The sequence below is a fragment of the Papio anubis genome, chromosome 2 (assembly GCF_008728515.1).
Source record: "Papio anubis isolate 15944 chromosome 2, Panubis1.0, whole genome shotgun sequence".
Lineage (NCBI taxonomy): Eukaryota > Metazoa > Chordata > Mammalia > Primates > Cercopithecidae > Papio > Papio anubis.
Genome location: NC_044977.1, coordinates 140048210 through 140058997, shown reverse-complemented (window position 1 = coordinate 140058997; position 10788 = coordinate 140048210). Strand labels below are relative to the sequence as shown.

The 10788-nt window shown below is 35.4% G+C and overlaps 1 pseudogene; it reads left to right on the top strand.

Annotated features, from left to right (window-relative positions):
• Positions 1 to 2470: 2470 nt before the first annotated feature.
• On the top strand, positions 2471 to 7069 carry LOC116273816 (annotated as a pseudogene).
• Positions 7070 to 10788: the final 3719 nt, after the last annotated feature.

Sequence of the window (10788 nt, the reverse complement as noted above, 5' to 3'; positions counted from 1 at the left end):
TATAAAAATTAAAACCTTAAAAATGGCATAAGTAATTTTACACAGCTGAAGAGATCATTTGTAAATTGATAGATGGGAAAGGTGAGTCATATCAACTCATGTAACCATGCAAAATGAAACTTGAAGAGCCAAAAAGGTAAATAACACAAAAAAGTAGATTAAAGATATAGTAGATACAGTCTGAAAATCCAATAGTGCTTTAAATGTTATACCAAGGCCAGGCACGGTGGCTCAAGCCTGTAATCCCAGCACGTTGGGAGGCCGAGACGGGCGGATCACGAGGTCAGAAGATCGAGACCATCCTGGCTAACACGGTGAAACCCCATCTCTACTAAAAAAAATGCAAAAAACTAGCCGGGCGAGGTGGTGGGCGCCTGTAGTCCCAGCTACTCGGGAGGCTGAGGCAGGAGAATGGCGTAAACTCGGGAGGCGGAGCTTGCAGTGAGCTGAGATCCGGCCACTGCACTCCAGCCTGGGCCACAGAGCGAGACTCTGTCTCAAAAAAATAAAAAAAAAATGTTATACCAAAAAGAGAGGTAAGAGAATGGGAGAAAAAGATACTTAGAAATATAACAGTAGGCTTGCTGCAGTGGCTCACGCTTGTAATCTCAGCACTTTGGGACGCCAAGGCGGGTGGATCACCTGAGCTCAGGAGTTCAAGACCAGCCTGACCAACATGGTGAAACCATGTGTCTACCAAAAATAAAAAAATATATATATATATGGCCGGGCATGGTGGTGGGCACCTGTAATCTCAGCTACTCAGGAGACTGAGGCAGAAGAATCTCTTAAACTCGGGAGGCAGAGGTTGCAGTGAGCCAGATCACGCCATTGCACTCCAACCTGGGTGACAAGAGCAAAACTCTATCTGAAAAAAAAAAAAATATATATATATATATGTATATATGCATATATATACACACGCATATATGCATATATCACAGGCGCGTGCCACTATGCCCAGCTAATTTTTGTATTTTTAGTAGAAACGGGGTTTCACCCTGTTGGCCAGGATGGTCTCCAGCTCTTGACCTCGTGATCCGCCTGCCTTGGCCTCCCAAAGTTCTGGGATTACAGGCGTGAGCCACCATGCCCAGCCAATGTGCTTGATTTTCTATGCTTATTTTATTTAATAATAAAAGACAGCTTAATAAAACAGCTGCACGTTCAAAGATTTAGTTACCTGTAAAGTTGATTTATTGGTAAAATATAAAATATTTTTGTTTTTTCTTATCTAAAATCAACCACCTATTAGCTACCTACTTAATTATTTACCACACCTCTATTAATGTAAACAGCATCTTTCATACTAGATATTGAGCTAAATGGAATGTGTGTGGCAATCTTACTTGAGCTATAACACTAAACTGATTATTTAAATTCAGAAATTATTTTTATATAAAAATATTCTAATGGACTTATAAATATTTTATTTTACTAAGTGGTTCTTATTATTAACTTTGTTTTAAATGTAATAAAATAAAATTTGCTGCTATTTGGTTTTGCTGCGGTATGTGCATATTTTATTTTTTATTTTTGGAAAGTTATATTTATATTCCCGGAAGAATGTCAGCATGCTGTGCTTTCTTCAGCGCTATACAGAAAATGCTGTTGTGAGTTTTCAGAAATAGGCTTCCAGTTTACCCATTAACCTTTGATCTGAGAAGCACCAGAATGCATAATGACTATTTACGACCTATACCAGTGGCTCCCAAATTTTAGCTTGCATCAGAATCACCTGAAGTCGTTCTCAAAACTCAAATTGCTGGTGTCTACTTCCCTAATTTAGTACCCCATTAACAGGAAACTTTTCGCACACCCTGAAAATATGCATGTTGATTTATAGATAATATTTGTCTTAACACTACTATAATCTGAATATTTAAAACATGAAAATTAAAATGAATTAGACGTTTACAGCAGGAATGAGAATCCTAATATGTTCTTGCTTAACTTTAATAAATATTTTTGTATTTATGGCTCCCAATCTCCCACATAACACTGAGAGAGTTATTTTCTAATTAGGATACCACTGCCATATAGAAATGTAAAAAGATAATTATACAGATGATTGCAGCAGGAAGAGAAAGAACACACTTGAAATACTCCCATTTAAAAAACAAATCAATCTGATCCACATGTTTCACAGAGGGACTATAGGACTTACTCAGAACTAATTTGTTCAGTGTTACAGCCAATTAGAATTCTTAGTTATTTGATCTTTTTTTTTTTTCTTTTTGAGACGGAGTCTTGCTCTGTCACCCAGGCTGGAGTGCAGTGGCATGATCTTGGCTCACTGCAACCTCTGCCTCCTGGGTTCAAGTGATTCTCCTGCCTCAGCCTCCCCAGTAGCTGGGATTACAGATGTGCGTCACCATGCCTGACTAATTTTTCTATTTTTAGTAGAGATTGGGTTTCACCATGTTGGCCAAGGCTGGTATCGAACTCCTGACCTCAGGTGATCCACCCACTTTGACCTCCCAAAGTGCATAAGCCACTGTGTCTGGCCTGAGATTTTGCTTTTTAATCACAGATTAGATGGTCTCTTTCCCCACCAATGAAAAAAAATAGCACAAATCATTTTGCTTACGTTAATAGTATTATATTACAGATTCCTATAATATTGAAATTGGGAAAGTTCCTGAGATATATTTTTGTTGTTTCTGATTATCTTGTTGAGAATCTTAATTAATCTCACATCAATATATTGTTTTTGAATAAAAATGTTTTCAAATGAAAATTATTTATTCAAGAAACTTATTTTTAATTGTTTTTCAGCTCGTAGAAGATCCAGATGTCAAGATCAAACTCAAGCTTCAGTCTTGAACATATCTTGCCCTTCAGACTCTTGACATGGATTTACTATCACATCGGGAAAACCTAGACTCTCTAGTTCTGTCCAAACCATTCATGGTCAGGTTCTGGAGTGAATACTTTACCACAGACAGATCACTTGAAAAATCATGTTCTTTAATCAACATGTACCGATGGAATCAAACCATCTGTTCAAATTTGTTAATTGGATTTCCTTGCTCACTGAGAAGTTTAAGAAAGGCCCCTTTTGTTATATTCCAACTCATAAGTAGTTCTGAGCTGGCTAAAAAATATCCAGGGTTCCTAGATATGAGGGCAGCCCCTTTTTTGGCTGATGACAAGTTGCGTGGCCTATATCATCACCTGACCTATATCATCACCTGTCAGTATGACATCTTAAGAGATGATGGACTCATGTACGTCACCCGACTGTGGAATGCTGGAGTTAAAGTGACCTATAACCACAGTGAGGATGGATTCCATGGAGCTCTTTCCTATAATGGGCTTACAATTGGGTATAGAATGAAGATCAGTATATGAGTTGGCTAAGTAAAAATCTATAGTAAAAAATGTAAGCAATGGTTTATTTAAAATGTATGAGGCTCAGAACAGGAAACAAATTAGTGAAAATCAAAGGGTTGATGTTTGAATTGATCTTTATCATCTGTGACCTTTCTAAGTTCCTCATGGCCATAGTGGGTTTTGGTTTTGTTTTTATTTTTTGACTGCTAGCAAATTCTTCTCCATTTTATTTATTATTATGTTATTTACTCACTTCTGTGAAGATCCTTTCATATTTTCTTCTGCTACTCATTTGTTAAATCTCTGGTTTACAGCTATAGCTTTTTGATTGCCTAATAGTATTACAGATGAGAAGAAAGTTTTAAACAAACACATCTGGTTTGTAAAATGCCAGAGTTTCAGTCAGCATGAATTTAGAAACTTGAAATACTTCCCTGTGAGAACCGATATGAAATATGTGCCATCTCTTTTAAAAAGCATTTGCCTCAATATAATGGTGTTTGCCTATCATTGTAAAATTTATCTCTTAATACAGACCTCTTCCTGTACTAGGATACCAACATTAATGCAAATGATCTTTTAGTTATTTTAGGGAAAGGCAGTTCTAATTTTGTGAGACATTAGGGAGATTGAGGTAGGCACAGAGCTAGCATAAGGCAGTAGCTCCACATGTGGCAGTGGCTTATGGTGGCGAGCGAAGCTTAGGACAAGGAAGAAATGATACAACCAAATTAAAAAACTTAAATCTCTGAAAGTTCTTGTGTCCATATAGGCACCATATGGGGGAAAGACCACAAAGAATAAGCCTTAGTGATCATATGGTATGTAAGGTTTGATCGTTTTGGAGGTGTACTGAGGAAGGCAGCAGAGGACCAGCACAGTTTCTTCATAGCAACTGGAAACCAAGCTTGCTTTATTTTCTGGCTCAGCTGTTGACAGGCAGGAAGCACTGGTGGGGACAGTGGGGGAAATCACACACTTCCATTTTTGTTTGCTATATCAGAAAAAACAATAGCATTCCTGGAAGCCCCACTTTCTCTATATACATATACACATACATAGACATTTTTATATGTCATTTTACAGAATTATATCTCATGTGATCAGCCTTAGTTGTTAAGGTTGCCTGAGGAGTCATATTTTTTTAATCTGAGCACATCATTCTGAATAAAACTAATATTCAGTAATATCACGTGAGCAGTAGATAGGCAATAAGAAGTAGGCCACAAATTCTTTAGGGTAAGTGATTAAAATTAAGTGTGAATAATATATAGAAATATTTGGGGTCATATAATGCATAGGATGGATGTATAAATGAATTACACTTACAACTCCCAGTGGAGCATCACTGTAATATTTGTGTACTCAATTAGTTGAAGAAGGCATTTGTCTGTTTTTTTTTTTTTTATTTGGATCTCTATGCCCTATTCCTTAACCTCCCTCAAGCCAGGTGCCTATAAATCAAAATAATCTATGTTCCCTTATGAGAACATAGTCTTAATTTGGAGTAGGAAGATACATTTAAATATAGACACGAGTTATGATACAAAAATCCTTATTAAAGCAACATAAACAATAATGATGAAATGAATTGGTATTAGTTATACCATGTTTTCCCAAGACTACTGTCAAAACGAAGATGCAATAGAGTGAGGGAATGATAGCAACAGCAACAAAACATTCTTTAATTATTTACCTACAGATTCAGTTTCTGGTACAAATATCCATCTAGGTGCCTCTCTTTGGTTTTCTCAAAGTAAAATAGGATAAATAATTATGGGTGTCCTCTACCTTACCAACTGGCTTTTTGTATTCTAAGTCACCAGATCTGGCTCTTACTAATTGTTTTTTATCCCTCTCTACATCAGTCATCACTCCTAAGTCACTCTCATCTCCCAAATCCTAATCCCTGTAAAGTCATTCCCTGTACCTTACTCTGTCTTTTCCACAGTCCCTCCCTGATTCCTATAAATTCCACTGTGCTGTCTGGGACTCATGATTCATTATGCATGACACCCTCAAGCTTTTGTAAGTGTTTTCCATCAACTTTCAACTGAGATCCAGTACTTAATTTAGGATCATGCTGCTTCTATTTTTCTTCTTCCACATTATTCATACTACAGGATTTTAATGTGCAGTAGATGTCTTCCTTGCTCATTGCTGCTCCCAGACTGTTACCTCTCTTTACAGCCTTCTGAATTATTGTAGCAGACTAGATCACCAATCTCCCTTTGCATTTTGTAGTCATCTGCTTACCTCTGAGTCACTGGCTCTCATGTCTCAAGTATTTTATCTTTAAGCTCATTGTCACTCTAATATCCAAATCCATTATTATTGTCATTCCAATATCCACAATGTAATATCTCCAATATTACAATTGAGAATTTCAAAATCTATACAGATAATACAGCCAGCAACACAGACTCTGATTTTTATGACTTGCTGTTTTCCAATGATCTGTCGTCTATTCCTCTATTCTGTACAAATCATTTGTCCTTATAATCATGCCTTAGACCTTGTTACTAACAAAACTATACCCTCTCTATAATCTCAGCATTAAATAGACTACTGTCAGATTATAACCTGCTGTATTTGCAGACCACTCCCACTAATACTTCAATAGTCACAATGCTTGAGAATTTTACCTGGATTTCGTATTTCCTCTCTATGCTCATATATTTTTCTTTTTTATTTTCTTCATTACTCACATTAAGTTGTATAGTCAGTCATTATCACTTCATTGCATATATACCCCCAGGTTTTCTCTCTGTCTCCCTCATCTCTTTCTCCTTCCCCTATCACTCTTTATCCTTCACAGATGAGCATGATAGAATAAAATAATCCTGCTTCAATGTTCTCATTGTAAATTCAATATTGCGAGCTTCCAATGTGCCCTTAATGCTGTCCATCAATCATATTATTTTCCCCAAGTCAATCTCTCCTATTATTATAACTAAACTGTGCTCTTATATAAAGCCAAATTCTCTTAAGTGTATACTAGATTTCATCCCCTTTTGCTTTCTCAAAGACAATATTCTAGAAATTATCTCTTTTTCATTCTGCTTTATTGCTATCTCTTGGATCATTTCCACCAGAATACAAATATGATAAAATTTCACTTTCTTTAAAAAAATCTCTCATGACTCTATTTCCCCTTCCAGTTCCACCATATTTCTCTATTTTCCTTTATAACAAAACAAATAGAAAAACTGAGTGGAGCTGTCTATATTTGCTACCTCCATATACTTTCTTCCAAATCGTTCTTATATATCTTCTCCAATCAACCTTTCATCCAAAATTGCTCTAACCACCAAAATCTTTCTTGTCAATGTTAATGATGTAGCAGGCTAGATCACCAATCTCCCTTCTATTTTGCAGTCTTCTGGTTACCTCTGAGTCACTGGCTCTCATGTCACTACATCTATTGTTGCTTTAGGATCTATTTTGAGTAGAGTGCTTCTGATCTTGGAACTCAGGCCTCTTCTCTATCTTCAGTTTATTCTCTGAGATGCCATTCAGTCTCATGGCCTTAAATGACAGGGAAGGCAACCCCCGCAGGTCACATCTTCAGTCTGGAGATTCTCAAATCCAGATTAGTATGTATCCAGTGGGCTACTTGGCAAGCTCACTTGGATTTAAATAAAAATCCCAAACAAATTTTTGATCTCCCTCAAATAACCTCTGATCTTTGTCTGTCTTATTTCAGTAAATAGCAATCACACTTTCAGTTGTTCAGAACAAAAGCAAAACAAAAGAGCAAACAAAATTAGCTATTTTTTATTTTACTTTTATTTATTTACTTATTTACTTATTTATTTATTTATTTATTTATTTTGAGATGGAGTCTCACTCTGTTGTTGCCCAGGCTGTAGTGCAGTGGCGCGATCTTGGCTCACTGAAAGCTCCGCCTCCCAGGTTGACACCATTCTCCTGCCTCAGCCTCCCGAGTAGCTAGGACTAGCAGAGATCACACCACTGCACTCCAGCCTGGGCAAGAGAGCAAGACTATGTCTCAAAAAAAAAAAAAGTAGATATAAAAGTAAAATGTTTGGATAAGCCATACTATGCGTCTTCTATTCATAAGAAATCTGGATTGGCTATATTAATATCAAAGTAAATTTCAGAACAAAACAAAATTATGGATAAAGAGAGGCATTTCAAAGATACAGCAGTCAAAGACAAAACGATCTTAAATGTGTGTACACCTAGTATCAGAGATTCAAAGTGTAGGAAGCAAAAAAAATGACTAAACTGAAGAGAGAATTGATAAACCCACAGTTATGATTGAAGATTTCAAAACTCTTCTCTCATTTTATAGAACAAAATAGGGGACAAATTTATAGGAACATAAAAGTCCTGAATAATATCATCATATGACTTAACCTAAATATAGAATAGATATTGACTATCTCTTAATAAGTTGTTCTAGGTATTCTTATTTTTGATAGATTTGTATTTTGGGCTTCATACTAGAGTTGTGAGTGGACTGCCCACCAAAACTACAGTATTATCGGGTTCTAGGTTTATTCATGTACTTAATTTTACCAGCGGGTTTTATACCTTCAAATGTTTTCTTTTTACGTATTAGTGTTTATATTTCATATAAAAACAGTTAGAAGAAAAGCTAGAAAATATTTACCAAAGTTCTCTTTTTCCTTTTTCACGTTCCCACCTTGTCTCTAAAGGTCTCCACTCCCTCCCCTTTACCATCTTTTTCCCTGGTTCCCATCTTCTCCCCTAGTTACCACCCACAATGAGCTGTGCACACCTGTTATGAATTACCTTCACTAAGTTTTATGATCTAGCACTCAGATTCTTGTACAAGCTTTTCATGCTTTGGGTTCACTTTCTCTATCTGGGGGGATGATTTTAGCTCAGTCTTAGACCTTTCATTTCCCTTTCTTTTCTGTGTACTTTTCCCAGACAATTCTCTCCCATATCTCATTCTCTGTACAGTTTCAAGGCAAGAACTTGAGAAATAACTCTGTTGAAAGTTACCGTTTACTTTTCTACTTAGAAGTAATTTGAAGTTTGAGGCTTTGTAGCTTTATTTGCTCTTGTTGAACTGTTTTGTTGGAGGATGTTTCTTGAGATTTGAATTTTTGTGGTCATCATTATTCTTGAGCACTTGGAAGATTAACAATTGAAAATTAAAATATAAAAGATGGTTTAAAAATCATATTTGACTTAGCTGAAGTGAATATTAGTGAACTAGAACATAACTATCAAGAAGTAGATTACCTCAGAAAGAGAGAGCGATAAAGACATAAAAGATTTGAAAGAGTGACTAAATATATGGAAAATAAAGGTAATGCGTACAGGGGAATAATTTGCAGTCTTTGACATAATAGGTGACATATGGTTAGGATATAGTTAAATTTATATAGCTGTTAATACGTAAGTCCTCAATTTTTCTATTAAGCCATTTCTGTTTTATTGTTAATATCTAGAAATGTTATGTATAGTAAAGAAATTAATCCTTTGTTGCTGAATTGTATATTCTTTTGAGATAGTCGTTTATCTTTTAACAAAATTTCTTTCTACATTTGTATTGTCCATTTTCATACTTCTATAAAAATGCCTGAGACTGAGCAATTTATAAAGAAAAGAGGTTTAATTGACTCACAGTTCTGCATGACTGGGGAGGCCTCAGGAAACTTACAATCATGGCAGAAGGCAAAGGGGAAGCAAGGCACATCTTACACGGCAGCAGGCAAGAGAGAGAGACAGACAGAGAGGAGAGGGAGAAGCGCCAGATATTTATCAAACAAGATCTCATGAGAACTCGCACACTATCATGAGAGTAACATGGGGGGAAACTGCCCCAATAATCCAATTACCTCCCACCAGGTCCCTCCCTCAACATGTAGGATTACAATTTGGATTACAGTTCGAGGTGAGTTTTGCACAGGGACACAGCCAAACCATATCAGCGTTCTACAAAATGTGTTGTGCTATTATCTTAAAATTTATTTCCAATGTTATTGCACTATGCTAATATATAATTATGTCAAAGTGCCTTAAGATAGTAAAATCTGGGCGTGCAAAATAAAGCTATTATTTTTAAAATGGCATAAAACATGATATATTTAGAGAGAAATTTAACAAAATACATACAAGACGGGTTCACAGACAAATGGAAGCTATTCTGGGAAAAATTAAAGATGTCCTAAATAAACAGAAAGAAATAAGATGCTCATTGCCCAAAAGACTCAAGGTTACTTAGGTGTCAGTTCTCCTATTTATTTACCATGATCCCAATCTAGTTTCCAGAAGGCTTTAGTTTGATTTTTAAAGAAAATATCATATTTATCCTAAAATGTGTATGAAAATAAACATGAATGTAGAATATTTAAAAAACTATTTTAGAAAACAAATTTATAACATTTACAGTACATGATTTTAAGATTGTATATAAAACTACTGTAATCAAGATATTTCAGTAGAATAATATTCAAAAAGGATTTATTTCAATGAAGTATTTCAATAAGGATAGACAGATAGATCATAAAAAGACAATCTAGAAATAAATCCGTAACTTTGGGGTCAATATTTTCAAGACAAAATTGCCAAAGTAATTCAATTCCAAAAGTGTAGTATATTTTAAATGGTGCTTAACATTTGAGTATCCATATAAAAAATCCTTAACCCCGACTTTTATTTCATTCCATATATAAAAATTATTAATAATCTCAAAATGAATCATGGATGTAAATAAAAAAAATAAAAAACCCAACCTTTAAAACTTCTGGGAGAAAACATAAGAGAAAAATCATTGTAATCTTTTATTAGGCCAAAATTTCTTAGATTAGACATGGGACAGAAAAAAGCACTAGGCATAAAAGAAAAGTAGATAAATTGAACTTTATCAAAATTCAAACTTTGTTCCTATTATAAGAAGAGATACAAGAAAAGAAAGCAACATTTAAAAAGTGGTTTTAATTCTTTATTAGAGAGGTATCTTAATACCCTCACAGTTAAAGAAAATTAATTTATTCAACAAACATGTATTTAAAGACTTTGGATTTGGGACTGTGCATATAGCCATGATGCAAGTTCTTGATATTGTCTCTTTCGAGAGAGAGAAAGAAAGGGAGTTATTAAAACCTGACAAGTTCTTTGAAAGAAATGTATGTGTGAGTGTATGGGTGCATGGATTAGAATTCAGTCTGTTTTGATGCTCTCTTTGGTGGGCTATATACACTAGTTCACATCCTAAATTCCATGGCATTTATGTTTTCTAAGCTGCAAAGCTTGGCATATTGAGTGAATTATAAAGAAAAGTGAAGACATCTGCTATTTCCTTAGCCTTGTGCAAACATTCAGTCATGACAACCAGAGGTAGCAGCATGACATAGCTAATTTTTTTGTGCTCCTTACTTACAGCGTTGGAGGCCAATCCACTAGGAAAGCAGCCAATTTGAACACTTCTTAGTCCACAGTTTTCTCCTG